Source organism: Sturnus vulgaris, chromosome 1, assembly GCF_052056855.1.
Source record: "Sturnus vulgaris isolate bStuVul1 chromosome 1, bStuVul1.hap1, whole genome shotgun sequence".
NCBI lineage: Eukaryota > Metazoa > Chordata > Aves > Passeriformes > Sturnidae > Sturnus > Sturnus vulgaris.
The window spans coordinates 39,434,316-39,457,322 of NC_142243.1; the positions used below are offsets into that span (position 1 = coordinate 39,434,316).

The following is a 23,007-nucleotide window of genomic DNA, read 5'->3' on the forward strand; positions in this document are numbered from 1 at the left end:
AATAATTAAAAATTAACAATCACATGCCCAAATAGAGGACAGAGTCTCAGTAATGCTTGCATTGGATTTATTTTAGTCTTGTTTGCCTTGCATGAAACAGCACAGTTTCAAAAGAAAATACCAGGAAACCTCTGAGCTTCAAGGACAAAAGCTGCAATCAAAAGTAAAAACAAAAACCGTATTTTAGTTTCAGATGTACTTTTCAAAAACCGAGTTTGCTCTGTGTTTTCCTTACAAGCTGCTGCCCATGGGGAACACAGTTATTTTCACTTCTACTACTGCAACAAGCAGCTCTGGTGATTCCCTCTGAGGTGCTGCTGCCACACTGAGATGGGTGGCACAGGCTGTCTCCTCTCAGCAGAGCCACCAGAGCTGCCTGTGAGCCTGGTGGGACTCCTCGAGATGGAAGAACAGGAGGATTCCAGGGATGAACTTTCCAGGTGCTCTGTGCACCAGGCACACGAAGACCACACAAGGATGCTCTACTTTGGGGCAAAGATCTGGAGCACAACATGCTCCAGATTGTGTACGGGAGGTACACACCTGTACCCAGGTGTACAGGAGACAAATACAAGCCACATTATAGCACCGAAGTCTAAAACACCCTGGTCATGGTTCCACCACAAAGTGTAATCACCTTGCTGGGGGGGGATAATCACCTCTTAACACAGAGACCTCATAAAAGTTATATAATGGAGATAAGAATAATTTCATTAAAAAATTAAGATTATGGATGAATTTAAAATTAACTTGACTCTGAACACAAAAGAAATGCTGAGGTTTTGTCCTTCTTTTCCTTAAACAAAATGGCTATGTACATAAAGGACGCTTACTATCAACACAAAACATGTCTTATATGATCATGAGTGACAGAACTCTCTCGGCAGTATTTAACCAGTTCTAATCAGAAGATAGAGTTTAAAAAACCCACAAAACCAAAAGACAACTCACTAAAAATCAAATATAAAACCTACCTCAGGACCAACAGGAAGCAGTACCATCCCACTGAAGTTCATGGTTACAGCTTTTAACTCAACTATGAACTTTCCCAATTATTTGCAGCACCGAGTAACATCCTGAACTTAGCAGCACTGATCTTCACTTCTGGTTCCCTGCTGCAATGCTGTTTCCTAGCAGAGAAGGAATCTTCAAATCGGAAGTGTAGCACATACACAATGCAGACTTCAAACAAAGGACCATTGTCACAGTGAGGAGCCTGCCATGAATAATCTCGTTATTGCAGTCATGAATGATCTGACTCACGAAGCGTCTGCAGCGATGTTTCAGGCTACAATCACTCGCTTTTACACAAAGCACACCTGGCTATTTCACACCCCTCCAGCAAACAGATGCTTAGTAATGCTATTTGGTTTTATAAAAAGCCTCGAGACAGTACAGCAGAGTGAAGAGGAGATTAATTCTTATATCATTACGCGTTTCTCTTCTCCTTCTTTGGGAAAGAGGAATACTGAAACTCTGAGGACAGCACCAGGACACAGCCACTCACACAGGGTGAGGCTGCACCGTGCCAAGGGATCTCAGGCCCTTGGAACAATCCTGCTTAAAAAAGAATGCTGGTGACACAGCACTGCACAGGTAGGATGCTGGATAAACCCTACTAGAGTAACATCAGTTTTCAGGGTTCTACCAGCTTTAGAGGGAAAGCCATCATTCTCAAGCCACTAAGGATTAATACTAGAAAATAAACATCCAGTTACATAAATATTCACAGAAGAGGGAAAAAAAAGATGCAAGGAAGTCAAGCTACATCCTCTATAAACAAGAAACCAACTTACCAAACCTTTGCCAGCCCCAGGCAGCCTGGGCAGGCAGGAGTCCAAAATGTGATAAAATTATTATTTAAAAAAAATAATAAATTTAAACTTATGAGAATACACAAGTGTTTCTTAATAAGGCAAATTAAGTTTCTTTATGAGGATATTCCCAAGCTGAACACACATTTTAACTTGAAATAGAGGGAATGTTTTGTTAAAGCATTATGTAGATGTGAAGCTGCTTTTATGTAACTCAATTTATCAGAGAAACATGTTGTATCATGTTGTTAAAATATTACGGAGATAAAAGGATAATAATTGAAATATTTGCATACGATGTAGTACAAAGAAATAATGTATGTGAACAGACTATTTGTTGTCACATTAGCTTCAAGCAAATAAGGAAATAAGGGTTGATTTATTACTGTGTGTCTGGGGCTGTAGGATGGTAAGATTCTACTGACTGTAGTTTAAATAAAGGTCTAGAAAAGTAATGAAAAAAATCCAATCAATAATTCAGGACAAATTAATGGTACAACATGAGGTCTTTACATTTATTGAAATAATTAATGAATTTACCTTGTTTATTCATAGTATTTAAAGGACTTACTTCTAACTGGGATTTCTTACATCTGCACTTTAAAGAACTGTTGACATTTTGAGGGTTGCATACCGTACCTTTCATAAATAACAAACCAATTGGATCTGTCATTCTGCAAAACTTGGCAGCACCTCGGCCTCAGGAGCCTGGGCACCCAGCCTGGGGTCCTGCTGCTGCACCCAGCCACATCTCCTGATGCTTTTCAGTTTAACTTTTGGATCCCACTGTTGTCACTGTGACCCTCTCCAGAACCTGACAACTCTGATTGTTATCGCCCAACCTCTTCTACACTTTAATGAACTGAAGATGAGTTTGTAGACTCTCCCATTGCAATGCTGGTCAGATAAAACAGTTTTCTTCCCTGTCAGGGGAAGGTGAGCAAAGAGGAGAGGAGGAGAAAAGGGAAAACAAACATCAGCATGCACACACACACACACACGTAAGTTTACACACACATGCATACTTGTGTATATAAAACACATACTTACGTATATACAGTATACCTAAAATAAGGCTTACAAATATGGGATGCATATATAACTAGAAAATAAAGGTGGAGCCCTGAATCCACAGTCTCATCACTGCTTTGGCTAATGACTCCAAGTTTTGCTCCCTTTTTACTGAAGCTCACTGGTAAATCAAATCCAACAGCTGAGGTGTGATTCAGGAGGTTGGTCTCACCCAGAAGAAAGTGCTGGGACAATTCTCTCCGTAGCACCCAATGCCCACCAAGGCAGGCAGGAAGGGCTGTGCCCACATCACTGCTGGGTGATTGCCAGGCAGCAAATGAAACAATATGGAAAAAATCATCATGTACCCTTAGGCACATGCATAGTAGGATCACATTTGAGAGCACTTAAGAGATTTAAGAAATCACTTTTAAAATAGTTTCAGCTTTTTTTTTTTTTCCATAGAGGGCAAGTGGATTAAAACAGTGTTTATTTCAAGTGGTATAGCTAAGGGTCAGCAATTCCATCTATACATATCCCCTAGGGAAAGAATTCCCTTCTGTAGTTGAAACCAATCTATTGTAAACAGATCAGATTAAACCAAAATGAGACATTCTCAGTGCAGTATTAGACTGTCAGCATATTCCTTCGTAATTCCACAGGTATTTTGGAATAGTACAGACCAACCATAGATAAATAAAAGAAAAAGCAATTCTCAACTATGCATTTGTAACTATTTTCTCATTTCCTCCCAATAATAATCTTCCATAAATGCCATGGAATTACAGCATTTTAGACTTCTTAAAAATAACAAGGGTATTTCTCAGAAATAATACTTGTGGAAGTATTAGCAGCCCATTGTTCCATTCATGTTTAACTTGAAAATGAAAGATTTCAAATTTTAAAACTTGTAAAAGCTTTGGTCTAAAGTTTCTTAATGTCATGCTACCAAGAAAAAAATCTGTACTCCCAAATAAAATTGCTGACATAGTCTTAAATTCCAAAAAGCAGTGAAAAATCCTGAACCTAAACTAAATAATAATTTTTCTAAAAATAAAATTATTATGAGATTACATAGCCTAAGTTATTATTTGTTCTAAAATTTGCAGTATGTTATGATTATTAAACAGAACACAATTTTATTTGAGTGTAAAAGTTTGGGACTTTCCTCATATGACCTTCCTGGCCTACTGCCAAGGCTCAGCTCTTGATGACATTTAATCTGAACATAATCCCTGAAATCTCTGCGCCATTACTGGGTTGCATGGGAATGATTCCCTGTCAACATACACGGAATTGTGCTGTAAATTTTATTTTCAGCTCATGGCTGTTCCCCTTCCTAACCAGCTGATGCAAATTATTTGTTTGAATCAAACTAAATAATCCGTACTTTTTATTTGCTACAGAACCACGAAATACCTAAAATAGAAAACAAGTCCAACACTTCTAGTTCCGGTTGTTTTTCTGCTGATGGCTGCCATATTTTTAAGGGAGCAAAATCCAGAAAACAAATGAGGTTCAGCAGCTGATGAAAAGCCTGGGTAATGAGCTGCAGTGGCACAAACAACCCCGTTGACTCTAAACAGGAGCAAGACCACACTGCAGCAGAGGGTTCCAGCTGAGGGTACTCACACTTGACTGCGGTCTGAAACGAGCAACTGCCCTTACAAAGGAAGAACACACTTAAAAGAGCTTTTTTTTTGTATTCAAAGATGCCTCTGATCTCTGAAGCCAACTGTCGTTTTGTCATAAATGCTGTGAAAAATCACAGTGTCCAAGATTTCCACATCTGTGATTTTTGGCACTTGTGCAAGGGTAGGAACTGAATAACTGATGTCTGAACAACACCAACGAAAATGAGGCAACACAGCAATTTGTCCCACACGAAAGTGTAGAAAAGCCTCAAAATCACTGCAACAAAATAAGTGTGGAACTCTTTGTTTTCTGTGTGCTCAGGATTTCACAAGTATTTTTCCCCTGCATTCCCTGCAGGAAGGAGCTAGGTAGGCAAAGCAGCACTGACTTTAATCTTACTAATGCAGGTCCTAAAAGCAGTGAATCATACAGCACTAAGAGCTCCAGTATGGGATGCAGAGACCTACCCATTGACCTGCATACTTAGTTCAGCAACAATCTAGGTGTCATTACAGTTCATGGGAGCTAACACCAGTCTGCCTACGATTGCTGTGGTCCAATTGCTGCCTGCAGCAAACATTGGCTCTTGTTGAGACTTCTTGTTTACTGGGTGATCCCAACGTTCTCCCTTTCTTATGAAAAGTAAGTAAATAAGATGAACAAGAAAAGTTAATTATTCTCTGAAAAAAAAATCCCCATAAAATTATAGCAGGTAAAGTAGTTTTATGAGGTTTTAAGGTCTTAATTTTCAGCAGAAGGCTTGCTTTGTTCAGTGGGCTTTTCTCCCTGTACATTAACCCCTTCCTAGTAAGATTTTTCCTACACAGAGCTGACCAAGTTACCAAGAACCATAATTCTGTGGGGAAAGAGAAAGTCCTCTAAAGCACATACAAAGGTTTATTTCATTATCTCTAAGTTACTTCTAATGCTAATCTCTTTATACATGTAAAAAACTATCATATTTCAAAGTATTCTTTCAGGTTGGGGTGCAGAGGACCTCTCAGTTCTTCTCTTAAAGAAAGCGAAACTCCAAGGAAAAATAGGAACTACTTCTCCAGTCCTTTGTTTCCTACAATAGAGTAGGCTTGATCCAATCAAGAACCACTTAAATCAATGGGGAGCTGTTAATGTTTGGTTTAGGCCATCTAAGAGTGAGAAATTGAGAAACATGTTTCCACCTGGCCTTCAGCCAGGCACAATGCCACCACTAATGAACAGCTGCTAAAACGAGACCTCTTGAAAGGGTCACATGTGAGATGAATTAATGAACACAATGCAGATCGCACATCCATCTAAAAGAGGGGCAAAAAAACCACTGCAGTTATGATAAATATGTTGAGGTGTTCTGATGCCAGCCTACTGCCAAAGGAATCCACCGACAGGGAAGGGCAAGGTCTGTTTGCAGCGCAGTCCTCCCCTGGGAGATGCATTTCACGGCTCCCAGCCAAAGCCTCCAAAACGCCTCCAGGGTAGCAGTTGGGCTGGAGCTGCCCCATCACGCCCTTCCACTGCAGCCAGATTTGCCTATTTTTGCAGCTGGCACCACCAAAGGCTACAGAAACTTGTAGTCAGCACAATCTCTTCCAAACTGACTTTTCAGTCTCTTCAGCTAATGAATACTGAGAGGAGTGCATAAACTGGCAACAGTAAACAGAGTTTACATAGGAGACCCTGCACCTCTCCCAGCCTTTCTTTTTCCTGACAATTTCTGTGTGACTGTTACCATCATGACTCTCATGGCTCTCCCTAGTCTCAAACCTGCCCACCACATCAGTTTGTAAAAGCATCATTCCATCTAGCACTAACACAACAAAATCCCTTTTGCTCAGCGTTTCTAATCCCCTTGATAACTGTGCTGTACACAGACTGTCATGATGAAGAAACCTACCCTGGTTAGTCCAATGACTCAGCAGTGGTTTCTTCCTTTGCTGCTCCAGTGGCACCAAGAACAGGCTCAAGAGCTTAAATCTTGATGATAGATACAGACTCACTCTGCAGCTAATCCTATCTTTTTCATCACAAAAACCCAAGTCTGTGCAGCCTGTAGCTACTGTTGATGTACATGCTGCAAACATCACACCACATACTACAGAAATGAAAAAATATGTGCAACAGTGAGTGAGGAAGACTATGGTTTTAATAACATCTCAATTTGCAACTAAAAACTCAGATACTAAAAAATGAAGTCAGAAAGAAAGCAATCGAGGTTTATAAAGAATATTTAATATAGAGATGCACCTTATACAAACAATTTTTGGAAAAACACATTCAGCCAAAGCATCAGCAGTGCTCTGGAATTCAATGATCCCTTACACAATAGACAACTGCAGAGGGCTTCACAAACTAGAAATCTTAGAGGGGAAAGTAAACATTCCTTATTTCACGTAAAGTGCAACAAACAAAGCCTGAAGAATGAATTATAGGTGTGAAATTTAAAAAAATCCGTGTGTGCAAGCAAATGTACAATCTGTATGGGCAATCATCATGACCCTGTGTGATAAGCAAATACATACATACCAGAACAGCAATTACTTATCTAACTTGCTGTTGTGAACCTGTGACAACACTGGCTTTGTGAGCTACTGCTGAACCTCTGTGTGCAAATATGCTGCATGGTGAAGACCACTCTCTGGAAAGCTCACTCGGGTTCAGAGAGATTGGTTTTGTTGTGAACTAGCTTGATGTAAAACTTAAGTTGTGCCCCTAACCTGACTTTTATTCAAAGATAAAAGATCTTATCACTATGGAAGTGTTGCTGTAAGCCTGAGCAGATGGCCCACAGGGAGAAGGAGGAGGTGGCTTGATGTTTTTGTGGATGACAGCACCTAGCAATGCAATGAGGAAGCAAAAGTTTGTATTTCAGTATCTTTAGCAAATGCTAAGATCAGGAGAGACTGGTCCTAGTGTATAAAATACATCCGAATCCAGAGGCTTGGGGAGAAAGGCAAAGCCAGTTCCAATCCACATCTTTCCACAGTTTTTCCCTGCAAAACATGGTTACCTCGTCAATAATGCCTGTTGGGAACAGTCTCTCTCCCACGCCATCCTGCCACAGCTGTCATCTGGGAGCGTGCTAGTTGGCATGGACCAAAATCATGTCATGGAATGTGCTAGAAATTAAACAATATGGACAATCATAAGATACAAGTCCTGGCCCTGATTAATTTACCCCTGCAGACAAAGCAGTGGCGAAGCAAAGTGGAAGTGGAATCTTTTAAGCCCATCGCTGCAGTTAAAATACAAACATCAGAAACAGGCTGGCACAGCAGGACCAAAGATTAAGACTCCAAAGTTTAGCCCTGTAGCCACAACATGATCGTGTTAGTGCCATAAGAAAGCAGGAAGCACAAAAAAACTTCTAGACACAAAGTCAAACTTTTCTCTGAAAATAAAGAGGCCAGAAGATGAGTGCTACAATAGATATCAGGACGCTGGCAAAGGCAAAGTGTGAAATGGATCCTTTCCAGTATTCAGTTTAGGAACACAAACATTGTTTCACAAATTCACTGTAGCCCTGCTTATTTTCCAAGCTCCTTAACTCATGCCAAAGGGCCTGGACTTTCTGAACATCCTGTTCTGTTTCCTCCACTGCTAGTCTTAGTCCTCAGTGCTAAATGTTTTTATTTCAGAGCCCCCTTTTCTATCATTTTATTCCAAACTCCTCCCTCTTTAGCATTTGTATTTTACCTCTGGGTAAGAGTAAAGACAAGCAGATTAATGAGAAGTCTGAACAGCACATTAAGTTACACCTATTTTAAGAGCCCTTCTCAGTAGGGATCCCAAGGCGCCGCATAAAAATAAAACGAACTCAATCACATTTAAAACTAACAAGAAGCGTGCAGATGCAGGCATGCCTCAAAGCATAAAGATTGATGGTTAAATGAGTCCATGATTCCCCAGAGTCTCAGAGCCCCACGAACACAGACTGATTTATCTGTCATTGGCTGGATGCAACAGCAATCTGCTTGGATGTAAAGTTCAGGAATCTTCACGATGGCCTGCCAGCAGGAAAAAATATTCCTGCCTGATAAGGACAGGAAAATAGTTTTAGTCCATGAGCTGGCCATTTTGGGGATTTCCTATCTGACAAGGAGAAAGTGCTTCTTCCACCTCTCAAAGATGACAGAACACATTTCTGCTCCTGTCTTTGCTGCTCCAGAGCTGCAAGAAGTCCAAGGTGCAAGTGGTGTCATGGCAATGACTACAGTAGCACAGGCTTGGAAGACAGGAGAGGAACATCACCTCTCACTTCATCTCATCCCAGGTCTGCTGCTCTTGGTACCCCACTAACACCACAAGAAATGGTACCAAACACCTTGACACGTCTGAGGTGCACCCTGCCCATACAGACACATCTCCTGGGTGTTGGCAAATGACACTGGAAAATGCATTTCTCTTGGTACAAGACGGAAACGCTGCTGCCTTGGAAGTGCCAGGAATCCTTTTGCTGCTGGTGATGTGGGCACAAAACTTGTCCACTTGTCCTACTAGTTTGCTACTTCTTTGCCACAAGTATTCCTATTTTGCTTTCTACCTCTCCCTTCCCACAGCTGTGTTGCAGGCTGACACCAAAGCATGCAGTCAGAGTTACAAAGAACTAACTATGGTCTTATTTGCCTTAAATAACTGCATTTCTACACTTCATCTGCCATTTTGAGCAGTGTACAGATAATCAGCCAGTCCCTAGAGACACTTACTTCCCTTTCTTGAGACAGTTCAGGAGAAAAGAATCATGTGATGCTCTTGCAGCCTCTTCAAACAAATAGTGTTGGAAGACAACTGTGGCCTGCAAACCCTAACAAACAGTAATGTGGCTTACACTACATTCAACCCTACTTTAATTTACGTATCTATTAACACACGCACAAAGGGGGAAAGGGCTGTAATATCACAAATTAAAAGAGCACAGGAAGCTGCAGTTTCAACACTGAAGTCAAAGCTAAGGGCCATCAAACTTAAAGCTATTCTTCTTACCTTATGTGCAGCTGAGGTGAGCATCAACATATCAATATTGTAAAGCTAATAAAGTTGGAATTAAAAAAGAAATTGTTATGGCTGCCAACATAGTGACCTTTGTGAAGAGTATGGACTTTAGTAAGTTAGCAAAACCAGGGTTACCATCTTATGAGGGGGACACAGAATAACATCAATGTAAGAAGAACAGGAGGTCCTGAACAATGCTGGAATCACATTTTGAAACTAGGAAAGGAATATGCACATGGAATCAGCCAAACAGACAAAGCTGATGCCATCAGTGAAGAAGGTCTGAATAGACAAGACTTCAGGCTCACATTGCTCAAGTAAGGAACACTTTCCTTACCATATGGCATAGAAATCACTTGGATTCCACAGTGGCCATATAATGGCCAACAGGAAAGCAGAGAAACTATTTTAAGTAAGCATCACTAAAAATAAAATGGGAGATGCAATGAAAGGAGCAAAAAAAAGTGATAAATATAGTATAGAGATTTTTCTATTTATAGTTTTAAAGCTATTTATATTTGAAAGTTTTCATTTAGAGACGCGGAGGGCTTCCACATTCATCAGTCTGGTATTCATTCAACTACACAGTATTTATAGAAATACATAAAGGCCAACAAAAATAATAAGAAAGACGTTAAAATTACCTTATGTCACAATTTGGGGTTATCAGTTCACATTCAGTCACAAAACAAAACATTAATACTACACTGACATGCATTTTGAATGCTCTCCATGAAATCCTGTTCCAGCAACAAGGCAAACCCAGAAAAAAATAGTGCAACAGTTTGACACAGCCTGACACAACTTAAGGCTCCCTGGAGACAAGCTCCTTCAGGTGAACTTGCTGTGTGGGCTTCATTTCCCATACAGCTGAACCAGGAAAGCAGGACACAACCTGTAGATGGCAGGACCATGGAGAACATATACAACATCAACCCTCAACAGAGAAACTCTAAAGGGCAGAACTGGAGAAGACTCTGGGGACACCTTAGAGCACCTTCCAGCACTTACAGGGGGCCTACAGGAGATCTGGAGAGGGACTTTTTACAATGACATGCAGTGTAAGCACAAGTGATGGCTTTAAACTGACAGAAGTAGGTTTAGATCAGGAAGAAATTCTTCACTGTGAGGGTGCTGAGACACTGGAACATGTTACCCCGAGAAGCTGTGGAAGCCCCATCCCTGAAACTGTTCAAGGGCAGACTGGATGTGGTTTTGAACAACCTGGCCTAGTGAAAGACCTAACCCAAACCATTCTATGATTCTGTAATTCTGTAACTGAAGAGGAAAGGATCCATGAGTGTAGGATGACTGCTGAAAGACTGATGATATGCTGGGGGAGAACTGCCAAATACCCTGCACAGTCCTTTCCAAAAATGTTGCATTTGGCTCTCCAGAAGCTAAGGCATTCAAAAGGAAAGAGCAAATCCCCCTGCTCATCTCTGAAGCTCCTCACAAAACTGACGTTGTGCTTGGTTAAGAACGGGCCACGTTCATGAACCCATTTAGAAAATGCAAGCTGAGATGCATACTGCTTGTAGTAACATGGATGATCTAACTTTAGTTTCAGACTCAATTGACTGCTTTCTGCTAAAATTGATATCTGTTACTAACTTTGTTCATGTGTCAACACTGTTTAGCCTTATTAACCAGCTATCCTCTGTACCAGCCCTTTCCCTGTTGTATTTATCAAGGATCTATTTTATCATGCTCTGGGTTTCATTTTGCTAGCCTGTTCTGCTAAGATAAAGGCTCTCAGCAATGCTTTTCTTGCTGTTCCTGTTTTAGTTTGAATCATTCTTGAATTTAAAATCCAGAACAACATATGAAATTTCATTTTACACATTTTTCTACACTGACTGGAAAGTTTCCATGCCTCCATCACCTTCATATTACACCTATTCCATTCTAGATCCATATTTATCTTATCTGTTTAGGTCTGGAGATTTGCCTTGTTTTTACAGAAGTTTCAGGAACTTTTAAAAATATTTTCCCTGCTTTTAAGTGTTTGGGCTTTTTAGTCCAGCCAACTGAATTACCTACCAACCTCACGACCTTGTTTCCTTAATTTCACAGCCTGTCCTTCTGTGAGACGGAGTGTTATTTATGACCTATGTTTGCTTATGCTTGTATAACATTTAAATGGAAATAAGTAAATGCATGCTTCATACAAACTTACTTTGTATAACTGACTCTTCTACAATGTCATAATGCTCCATGAAAACAAAATCCGAGAGCACATCAACATCTCAGTTCAGCAACATTTTAAAGCAGAAATCATATTCACTGCCTGTCACAGCTTGCATCAAAGACTGTCGATGTCCTAAGTTTCTAAGGGATTGCATCTACTGAGCCATTTACAGCTCTATTTCTACAAGCAAAATAAACATGTCCAAGAATGTTGAGGCCAACTGGCACAGAAAGGTGCCATGCTAATAAAGTCTATCACCCTCCAAAACAGGGTGGTTGCTTTCAAACTGCCTACTGGGAACAATCCCAAGATAACTTTCAAACCTTACCTGGGAATAGTTCAGGTGAGTTCCCGTAAGTACACACCAAAACTAGGCCAGGGACAGTCAACAGTAGATACATTTAATTTCCAAGGCCAGGGACTGCTTGTAGACTCTATTTAATTTACTAGTACAGACATGCCCATTGCATGAAGACCTCTTCAAGCCTGCATGACCTTGAGTCCTTCATACCTCTTGGTACATCTTCATTAGTTTGTCATTCACCCACCTTCCTTCTCAGAGACCAACATAATTCTACTAAAACCATACCAGCCACAGATTTTAGGAGAGTTTTCTCTGGCTGGATATATTAATCTTTGCTTTGGTCCAAAAGGGATTCTGAGATCTTTGTCTCAAGTTTCTTCTCCAGACTGTTCTCAGTTTTGTCTTTCCATGGTGTTTCTTTGGTCTTGGAAAATAAAACACTGCTCTCTCCCCAGATAAACTCTGCTGACAGATGCGCCTTTCCACATAAAGAAAATTAGTTTGCAGACCCACACACTTGCATCTTTCTCATGCCACTAGGAAATCCAGATTTTCATGGGGTTTGGGGATTTTTCCTTTTTTCCCTAGTGCTGCCTAGATACCTTATATTTGCTGTCCTCAGTTCTTTAGTCACATCCTTCTTCCTTCTCAGCCTCAAATCTCTACTTATCTCCATCTTATCCTCCTTTTCTTTTTTTTTTGGTGCCACTCTTCTTTCAGTCATCTGTTTCTCACTTTTTCCTCCTGAGTTCTCCATCATAACACATCAGTTTTTCATTGATTTCTCCACTGCCAATTAGCACCAGCTTCTATGCTGTGATTATAGCCACATGCAGTACGTGGTCAGCTTCCTCAAACACCTCTCCCTTCTAACTACTATTTTTATATACAGCTGTGCATTCAGATCACCTCAGCTGCCTCTTCTATTCCCTCGTGGCTCTAGTTCCCTGCCTCTAGCTGCATCTAAACTACTTGGATATTCTCTCTCCTGACTTCTGTCAGGTGACATTTCTATATAAAAATAGATCTTATCAGGTAACACTGAATAAAGTAAATCTCCTTCTGTTCCTGCATCCAGTCTTGGTGTCTCCTCTGCTGTTCTTCATTCAGTGCTGCATCACTGCACATCCTTCCTCATCTCTGCCTTCAAGGAAAAATAAATAGCCCAGACGAAATGCATCCAGACTCCAAATTTTCAATAAATGCTGGCTTCCTCTGGCCACTGACTGAAAGGCAGTTATCTGCCTGAACTAAGCTCTCTTAGGTGGAAAGTTCTAGTTGTGATCAAAAGCAGAAACCCCCCCCCATCTTCTTCAGCTGCAAGTTTAATACACTGAAAACCACAAATTGGTCTCCTGAACACCAGATAAAAAAAAGAAAAAAAAAAAGAAAAAAGGAGAAAGAGTAATTACAATGTAAGGCAGGGATTCTTGTACATGAAGCTTTACTAGAACTTGAAGAAAAATGGATGCCTACCTAAGCAGAAGAAAATGAAATAAGTAGTGGGAGGAATTTCATAATTTCATGTCAGAGATCATAAATCCAGTTTGAGTAATCTTAATTTTCTGAGATGAGGTTAGGTACTAACAAATGACTCCTCATGCTTGTGAAATAGAAAAAATAAGTTTGCATGAACCTCATACAGAACATTGTACTTTGAACATAATATTCTGCAAAACTGGAAATGACTGCAGAATCATGTGGCTAAAAAGAAAATACAGATCAAGGATTTGACAAGGATATCTTTCTGCTAATCAAAGTACAGACTCCAACCCTTGATTATTCCTATCATGTATGAAATAACATTAAGGAATCAAACATTCTAAAATGCCCTTTATTGTTTTTTCCCCTTTAAACAACATAGATTTTATAGGACAAATATTAAGGACAGAGCTTCAAAGAACATGTGGATGTGTAGCAACAGAGTACCAAGCAAAGTGTCATCTCAAGTCTTTTACTATACAATAAAAATAGCACTTTGTTTTGAGAACTGGAAGCTCATCAGTCTCACTTTCAGTGCAAGTCTTTTCTGCATATCCAGGCATGCAAGAAAGGACAAGCAATGAACAGCAGGTAAGCCTTGTGCCCTCCTAATGCTTTGGTTTATCTCAAGAACTTAAAATCCAGCAATGCTACTAAATAAATGAGGCACATTGACACACAAACAGAAAGAGTTTGCCAATTGCTTTCATGTAAACAAGTATAGAGGAATCAAATTTAATTGTCAATAAGTGGGAGGATTTTCAAAGATGTAAATGGACAGTAAATGCAGAGTTCAAAAGGTATTCAGGGTTGGCCTAAATGATCTAATTGCTGCTGTAAATCTACAGTTCCTGGAAACTATTAAGTCTCCTGCACTGTTGTTAAAGATTTTAACATGTATCCACTATAAACACAATGCTAATTACAATTAATTACATTAATTTTCACTTATAATTTACACAGAGATTCTCCAAAAATGAAGCAGGCCAAGAACAAATCCAAAGATGTACTTCCTCTGCTAGGGCACAAAATCATGCTGTGGTACCTGGCCTCCTGATCCTGGATCTTACATAAAACTTATTAAAACCTTTCTAGCAGATCACAGTTATCTGTGGTCTCTGTTACAAAGTACAACATAGAGTCTGATCCACAGACCCTGAGAAAATAAAAAAAAAAAAACAAACAAACAAAGACCCCCACACACAGCCCCAAACAAACAAACATACCGCCACCCCTGAAATATTTTAGCTGGCTTTAAATTAGGGTAATTCTTACATTAATGATGTCTCTGACATGTGCTGCCGTAAATATTTTTTAGAAATATACATTAGAGTGAAACAAACAAGATGTATCAGAGTAAAAGTCTACAACATTAATTTCATACTTGACATAAAATGTATGGAGCTTAAAACAAAGCACAAGCAGTTCTTTCTAAAACTTCAGAAATCTTTCTCCAAATTCCCAGTGTTACTTTGACTTGCTTTGAAGACTAATTCCTTGCCAGAGGGGCTGTATAATTGTTTATGTCTCATCTAACCTGAAGTGGAAGCTGAGATTCAACAAATAAAAATGCAAATATCTCCTAGTGATTTGTACTTGCTAAATACAATCCAAATGTTTATTGAGATCCTATTTAACAATTTCCCAATGGATGCATTTTTTGCATCAGATTAAATGACAATAGGATCAGAAAGCCAACCATACAGGGCTAGGAAACAAAGATAAGTCGTTCTGTTATGAAAAATATTGGAAATAGTATGCTTAGCAGGGAAATGTGACTGACTGGCTCCATATTCAACTATTTGCCACACATTTACGTCAAGGAAAGGCATTTTCCCCACCAGTGGAAGAATTTAATTACATAGAGTGCAAGGAAAAGAAAAGAAAATCCATTGTGAAAGTCCTCTTTCACTGCTTTAGTCAAAGAGGCTACCTTAGAGTATGTCAGCTGGACAAACCGAAAACACAAAAATAAGATTAAAGATAGCGTATCTTCACTTAGCAATCGGTAACTATGTGTTCCAGCCAGAGAAAACACTGGGAAAGCTACTGGAGGAGTTTTCCTTTGGCTCAGGGAACAGATGAGCAAGAGTTCTCCTAAGGCATTACATACAAAGCCAAAAGCTGTTAAATTCAGCGGCGGCTAAAGCAAGTTACAACACAGACTGCTCCAGACTGTGTGGACAGAGCCAAGCTGCAGTATAATAGCATTTAGGGGAAGAAGGGAGCAGGCAGAGAAAACATACCTTATGGTTTTATCCCAAGCCTGAACCAGATTCATGGTGCTCTCTCAAGCAAGTCAGAATATGGACGTAGAAAAGGTTTTCTGCTTGAAGAGTGCTCACCTACAGAAGCACAGGTTCTACACTGGTATTTTCTAGTCTTTATTCAACCAAGTTTTCAGTTCCCAAATAAGACAGACACTTTCTTTGGAAGACTATTCCACTTGCTGTTGCCGTGGAACACTTTTCCAGTCCAATAAATCACATCTTTCCTGTCATGCATTCTTCCTCCATTAACCAAATTTTTTCTGTATGTCACTTCACCATCCCAAACATTTTGATCAAACCATTCTTACAGAACTGCTTTCCAATGTGAACTCTCTCACTTCATCTGTCCTTCCACATTTCTCCATGTCCATGGTTCATTTTCCTTTATTCTCTCAGAATTTCAGTTAAACCACATAAAATGGTGCATAAGGACTAGAGGGAACTTTACAAAGCCACTGAGGAGAAAAAAAGGCTGGAATTCTGAATTAAGGACTGTTTTTGGTCAGCTGTGCAGTTCTAGCTCATTACATAATAATGAGTGTAAAATCATTCTGCAGCTTCAAATAACTCCTATTTGTGTAATTTCCACTCCATTTAAGAATTAGTTGGAGTAACTGTACTGGCAATTTAAGGAAGGCAGAAGAAGTTAGAGGATCTAGAAGGTTTTGATAACAAGGACTGCAATATTATCAGAACCAGGATTTAGGAACCTGGTTAGGATTTATTTTTCTGTGAGGGTGGTGAGGCACTGGAACAGGTTGCCCAGAGAAGCCGTGGGTGTCCAAACTGTGGAAATGTTCAAGGCCAGGTTGGGTGGGGCCTTGAGCCACCTGGTCCAGTGGAAGGTGTCCATATCTCAAGCAGGAGGCTTGGAACTAAATAACCTCTAAGGTCCCTTCCAACCCATTCTATGATTTTATGATCTTATAAGAACAAGAAATTACTTTTTTCTCTTCTGTTATTATTTTACATTCTTCTAATTATTTTATTTCAAGGAAGCAAGGAATAATAAAACTTAAACATATTTATGAATGCTAGTACGTTTTAACAGCAGTCTCGTGTTTAACCTCTGTCTCTTTCCATATGTGAAAGCTGCAATGACAACCAACTTTTGGGAACAAAGCACATCAAATCCACCCACACAGAGTTGGAACACACCAGGGTCACCTGCCATTTTCCCACTGAAGACAGAACTTGCAGAAAGAAGTGAACACTCTCTGTCATTTTCACTTAGTTTTTGCTTCCAGCAAAGCAGGAGATCCTCCTATAAATCTAAGTATTTTCCAATCAATTTGTTTTCAGAAATGGAATTTCAGGCCAGAAAAAGCACAACATGCTGTATCTCAAGAAAATCAGAGCTGGTGAACATCTGCACTGTGGCTACTTACCTGGAAATCTTGATGGGTTAGTACTGTCAATGTAATTTAAAATTTTAAAAATTTTACTATCCTGTATGTCTTAACATTTAACAAACCCACTCTGTATCTGAAAACTTAAGGCTCTCTGAATCAGCCCCAATCAGGGAGTGAGACTAATAGTGTCTATGGTCAGCATCTTATAAAGGAAATCAGAAATGTCAAAACTTGTCATAACTGCTCAATAGTATTCTCTCTCTGTACTATATTTCTACTACAACTAAAGGACTGTGACAAATTTTAACTTGACATGCTCAGAGTCAGCAAAAATTCAGTACTGCTTTTCCTTGGTGACAGTCAGACATGGCAGGGAATACTTTCCCTAATTTCTGGGTGAACGTTAGAGAAACGTGCTGCCTTTCTGTGAGGTGCACATGCATTCAAATTTCAGTTCAGAACACACAATTTCCCTCCTGAAATTGTATTATTTTACCTTTACCTCTGTTTATTTTTTTCTGGGATTATTAAATCAAAGAAGGGATGATTGGTTTTTAAATTAATTTGTGAAAGGACAATGAAAGATGCTGATGGCCAGAAGGATATGAATGAGTTTCTAACAGATCAAAAGAGAGAGAGCACAAATGAGCAAATGTGTCCTGAAAGATTTTCTTAAATGCAAGCACAATAACTGCCTCAAGACTGATGCATTACAAATAGAGGTCTGCCCATCATGGTACCAGGGAAGAGCTCTTACTGACTCTTGAGCAGAAAGAGAAAACAGCAGAAGGAGACTCACTCAGTGGTTCACATTTGAAGTAAAAAAATAAAGTGGGGTCCATTTAGTCCTTGCTCCCTCTGCAGACAGGGGAGGAGCACAAAATTCAAGTGCTTGTCTCCCATCCTCCTGTCTGATGAAGGTCATGGGAGCAAGAGCTTTTGCAGGAAGCCCCCAGAGAGCTCACATCCTCCAAGGGCCAAACTCTGCTACTGCACTTGACAGAGCAGCTGTCAAGGTAAGAAATATTCCCTGCACACAACATTCTTTTGTACTACAAAGTGAAGCCCCTGAATAAAGATCAAGGAATTAGAAACTAACCAGTAAGTGCAACTCCATGGAGTCACTAGACTGCTCCCTTCAGTCACTGAATTGGGCTGGCATGGTGGAGGCAGCTTTGTGACTGTAAACAAAGCATTTCAGGCTGCCTTGCTTCTTTTTCTTCTTTTTTCAATGTAATTTTAACTGATCTAGTTTATCATACAACTCAAACCAATCAAACATAGATTCTTTTTGGGTTTTTTTCCTTTTCTGGGGATAGGGGCTTTTTAACTTTGAGATAAAGTGTTCTCTGTCAGGAACAAAGTCAGCCATCATTCCTGGCTGGCTGGACCTAAAATCCATTTTAAAAAATCTCTAGGATATACATGCATTTTACTTTGAACTCCCTGCTAGATTCCATTTGGACTTACTTGAATAAAAAGTTAGAACTTCTCTCCCCTGCCTGAGGGAACCAAAAATATTACCACTGATTAAATATTTATTTTGTAGCAACATGAAATCTATCATGCTATAAAAAATTGTTCTGAATGATACCTCTTGAGCAAGAGTGCGACTTACAGCTTTTCTTTTTACTAAGCTAAACATTCAAAAAAATACAGCTGGTCCAAGAAAACTCTGTTTTGCCTTGGCAAAGCATCAGACAGCACCTTCTGGTTTGCCAACACAGGCAGAATCTTATCTAACTGTGGGATGTGCTTGGATTTACTACCTATTAGCAAAACTCGCAAGAAGCACTGAATGGTTCCAGCCCCTTTTACGTATTCTCAGTCAAATCTCATTAGCTTCATGCTCTCAGTTTGCACACAAAAATATAGCAGTCTTTTCCCAGCTCTTAGGGAAAAATTAATAGGAGAGTGATAAATCTCATGTTACAAGGATTTCATTACTGTTACAAGCCACACTAAATAATTAAACGAGCTTGTCAAATAACTGATGAGAGAAGATTTTGTGCCTTGGTGTATGTTTTTGCTGTCTGTTTACCTCAGCTGACAGAATAAAATCATTCACAGGGTCTCCTGCACAACAACTGGGACCTTAAACTTGGAGTGGAGAAGAGCTGTGAGACAATTCTACATAGGATGTGATTAAAGAAAGAGAACTGGATTAAAGCCACAGGTGGGGAAACTGAAACAACAGAACCAAAGTTTGCTCTGAGGATGGTGCTGAATGAGAATGACCTAGAAGCCAAGCTAGCTAACACCGTCTAGATCTCTAGCAGCTTCTAGACAGGCTTTTGGCCCTTAAAGTGAGCAAAAAGGCAGAGAATACATATTGCTTAGAGAGATTAGGACTTATATTATTCAGCCAACATGGACTTTTCTAACCTTTATTTTCTTATTCATATTTTCACAGTAATATATGGGGGGGAGTGGGGAGGCTTTGACTAGTGCTAGCAGCAAGGTACAGCCATCTGAAATATTCTGTTGTTAGCCCATCTATTTTGAAAACGTAGGATCCCTCAGGTCTGAACTAGAGAGGCTGTGTGCAAAAGGGCAAAAGTCAAACAATTAGACATGCAGCCTACCCCTCACCATATCCATAAGGTAAGGCCATTTCTGTAATGTTAAAGACAAAGAGAATTTCTGGCACAGTGCACGTTGTCCTAGCTGCCTCTCTTCTCCACAGGCAGGTCTCTGGAGCCCATTCCCTCCAGTAAGACAATCCACATAGTCAAATGAAGCAGATGTAGTCAAATGAACAGCTGTCTCTCCTGATGATGGGAATTAATCTGTCTGGCCATCCTGGCAATTTTTCAGATGTACCCTTCTAAAGGTTACTCAAAACCAAAAATTGTACAGCTGCAAATCCCTTTTGGTAGCAGCCAGACATATGCTGAACCAGCCTGCTGCTACCAGAGCCTCGTGCAGTCTCCCAGGGCTGCAGCAAACAGCAGGATCTGCTGTCCTGAACATCACTGTGATGTTCAAGTTGGACTCTGTCAATGTGCACATACACACAATCTGCTATTTTTTAAATGTACTGGTCACCAAAAGCCACATTTCCATTAAGCGGGAGAGAACATTCCTGATGCTCCCATTCTCTCATGGCAGCAGAATTTCCCTGAATCGACACTTTTTGCAGAGTTCTGTAACAGTGAGCACAGCACTGTCATCTGAGCAGACACTGTGAGCACAGTGTAAGCACCAGGTACTTCTTTACACTGACTTGTGCCCCAACCTAGCATGTGGATTTAAAAAATTTTAAAAACAGTATATTTCTCTCTTGGAAGAGAGCAGCAAGTTACCCAGGCAAAATCACGGATTCTTGTATAGGAGTTACTAAATAAACAAAGTGCAGGAAACAAGACTGAATAGCTTTCAAATGCAGTAAAACCGAGCTTTTAAAGCAAGTGCAGTTCTTAGATACAAACAATGAATTTTGGACTAGCAGTGCACTGGAGATGTGCCAAAGGAACTCCCCAGACCTCAACACAACTGCTCTTTTCTGTCATGTGGAATGCTTTTACAGCATTAATTGCCTGAACAGAAAGAAATGCCATGGAAACTCTCAGTGATAACCAAAGTTAATTTTGCAGGCTTGTGTGCCACTGTCCAGTACAGGCACTTCTTCTGTGGTAGAAAAGACTGTTTTCCTTTACATTAAATGACTTAGCCATGAGCTTTCACATGGAAAGAAATAACAGCAATATGATGTCTCAAATAACGGAGAGGGCAATTTTCTTCCATGGCACTGTCTCCTCCATTCCTTTTCAGAACTGAAGTATCCATTAAGAGTGACTCACTGTTTGCAAAAACATGTGAAAAGGAGACATCCTGAAGTTTGTTTTTAAATACTCTCCACATTCAGTATTATGGCTATCAGGAATTTGTGAAAATCATAGGCATGTAACATATTTTCAAGAGACGTGGAAGGAACCTCACGCTAAAAAATCACAACTATTATTGCACAGCAACCAAGCAAACATCTTTGATTCCTGACTATCTGACTAGCCAAAGTCTTCTCTCCTTTCACCACAGCCATGAATCCCTAACCTACTAGCAAGGGTAATTTTTTTTTTTTTTTTTCTTCCCCAACATCTTGTCCTCTTTCTTGGGTGTCCATGAAAGCAGGTGGAGCCTCCACATGGAGGGACACGAACTTATTTACTCAACCCCTTACTTTGGTTTATCAAACACAATGGTATTTCTCTACTTTAGTTCTGCTATTGTTTTCATCCAATATTTTTTCCAATTCAGGTCTAGGCTCCCATGTTTAAACCATAAATGAACGTTGCTTCAGGGAGGGAGAGCAGTAGGGATGATCAGGTACCAAGTGCAAACCACTGGTCAGGCTGGGTATCAGGTATTCTGGAAAAAAAAATCTGCTAATATTCCTGGGCTCACTCTTGAATTTACCCTGGATAATTTTTCAGAAAACGTTTTTCATAGATCTTTCTAAAGAGACAGAATTACATGAAAACTTTCCTGAATAAGTTCTTATCCCCACATATGGCCAGGACAACTTTTAGCTGTTCTTCCTGTCATGCTGCTGTGGAATTACACTGAACATTCCTGCAACAAAAGCTATGCAACCTAACTACAGTAGGGTGACATAATTCTGAGGTCAAGTTGACGGATTTTTCCATTTGCAAGATTTTGCGCAGTAATTCCTGATTAATTCTGAATGTTGAAATTAATGAGCTTATCAAAGTAACAAGAAGGAGCCAGGGCTATTCTTGTTCACCACAGTGTTTTGTGTTTCTTTTAGTATAAAATTACTTTTTAATCTATTTTAATGTCTTTTCTATTAAAAGGATCTGCTGCCTCTAACCCAGTAAGACAAGAATACACTTCCCTGTAGCTGAAGAGAACTAAAAGAAGAGTGTCCTCCACTCTCAGTGTTGCATGCAGGTCCCAGAGCAAACACACAAGTTACTACATTTTCAGTTTTGTGGAAAGCAGATTATTTTATCCTAGGAATTCTACATAATCTGCTAAAAATGTCCCTTGCCCTTTCTACTCATAGGGGCATTAAGAGTGGCTATAGAAGATCCTGTGTTAAAGACAATGGAATTACTGAAGAAAATTCTGAACTCATCCACGACTTTAATTGAAGGGATTCAACAAGTATCACAGAACAATTATTATTTTTCACTGAACTCAGTAAAAAATGCAACCTACTAAATCAGACAAGGCTGATGAGACAAGGCAGAAACTGGCTCAGTATTGGTCCAAGGGACTGAAGCACAAAATGTACAAGCTCAGCGGCACTGAGTACCCACCACCACGTCTCTGCAAGGATCTGCTCAAAGACTTCTCAACCTTTCACCACTGAAACAAGAGTGACCTGCTCCACCTCAGGTTTTGGAAATTCTGTGGCAGACTGTACCACATAAGAGCCTTTGTTGGTGGAGATGTGGATTTAAAAGGCCTGGAGGAACTCTTATGGTAATCTGGTCTGACTTCCTGCCTGGCACAGCCTGTAATACCTCATGCAGCAATTTCTTTACAAAGCACAAGAACTTGTAACTCTACTAGGAGATATTTCAGAAGCAGATCTAATCTTGATTTAATTACTCCAAGTGATCTACCACATTCCTTTCTAAGCGTTTCCAATGGTTAATACACCCACGGTATCGTAATTCCAACCTGAACTCCTCTTCCTTATCTTGCCGTGTTTTTGTCTGTTGGAGCCCTATCCCATCTCCCTACACTGATATTTTTAGATACTAACCACACCACACCTCAAAATTCTCTTACCAGAGATAAATATTTTGCCTGCTTGGCAAACCAAGACAGGGATTCCTGAGTCAATCGCACAACATCTGTGGTGGTGTATTAGAGATAGCCTTTGACTAAAGAGACTAAAAGAGAAAAGGGAGGGGAAGGCACTGAACACCTTCTTTAGCAAGCTTTTCCAGCTTCCCTAGCACCCATTTGTCTGACCTGGAGATTTGGGATGAAC

General features: G+C 39.9%; 1 protein-coding gene across 5 annotated transcripts in view; it reads right to left on the bottom strand.

The window, feature by feature from the left end:
* Positions 1-23,007, bottom strand: part of THRB (thyroid hormone receptor beta) — a 154,201-nt gene that overhangs the window by 98,961 nt on the left and 32,233 nt on the right. Inside the window, exon 1 of one of the 5 annotated variants that reach the window (XM_088164176.1) lies at positions 7,462-7,549. The exons of the other annotated variants lie outside the window; for them this stretch is intronic. The gene's annotated coding sequence lies outside the window, so the exon portion shown is untranslated. Of the gene's footprint in view, positions 1-7,461; positions 7,550-23,007 lie in introns of those variants that run through there. 5 annotated transcript variants of the gene reach the window in all.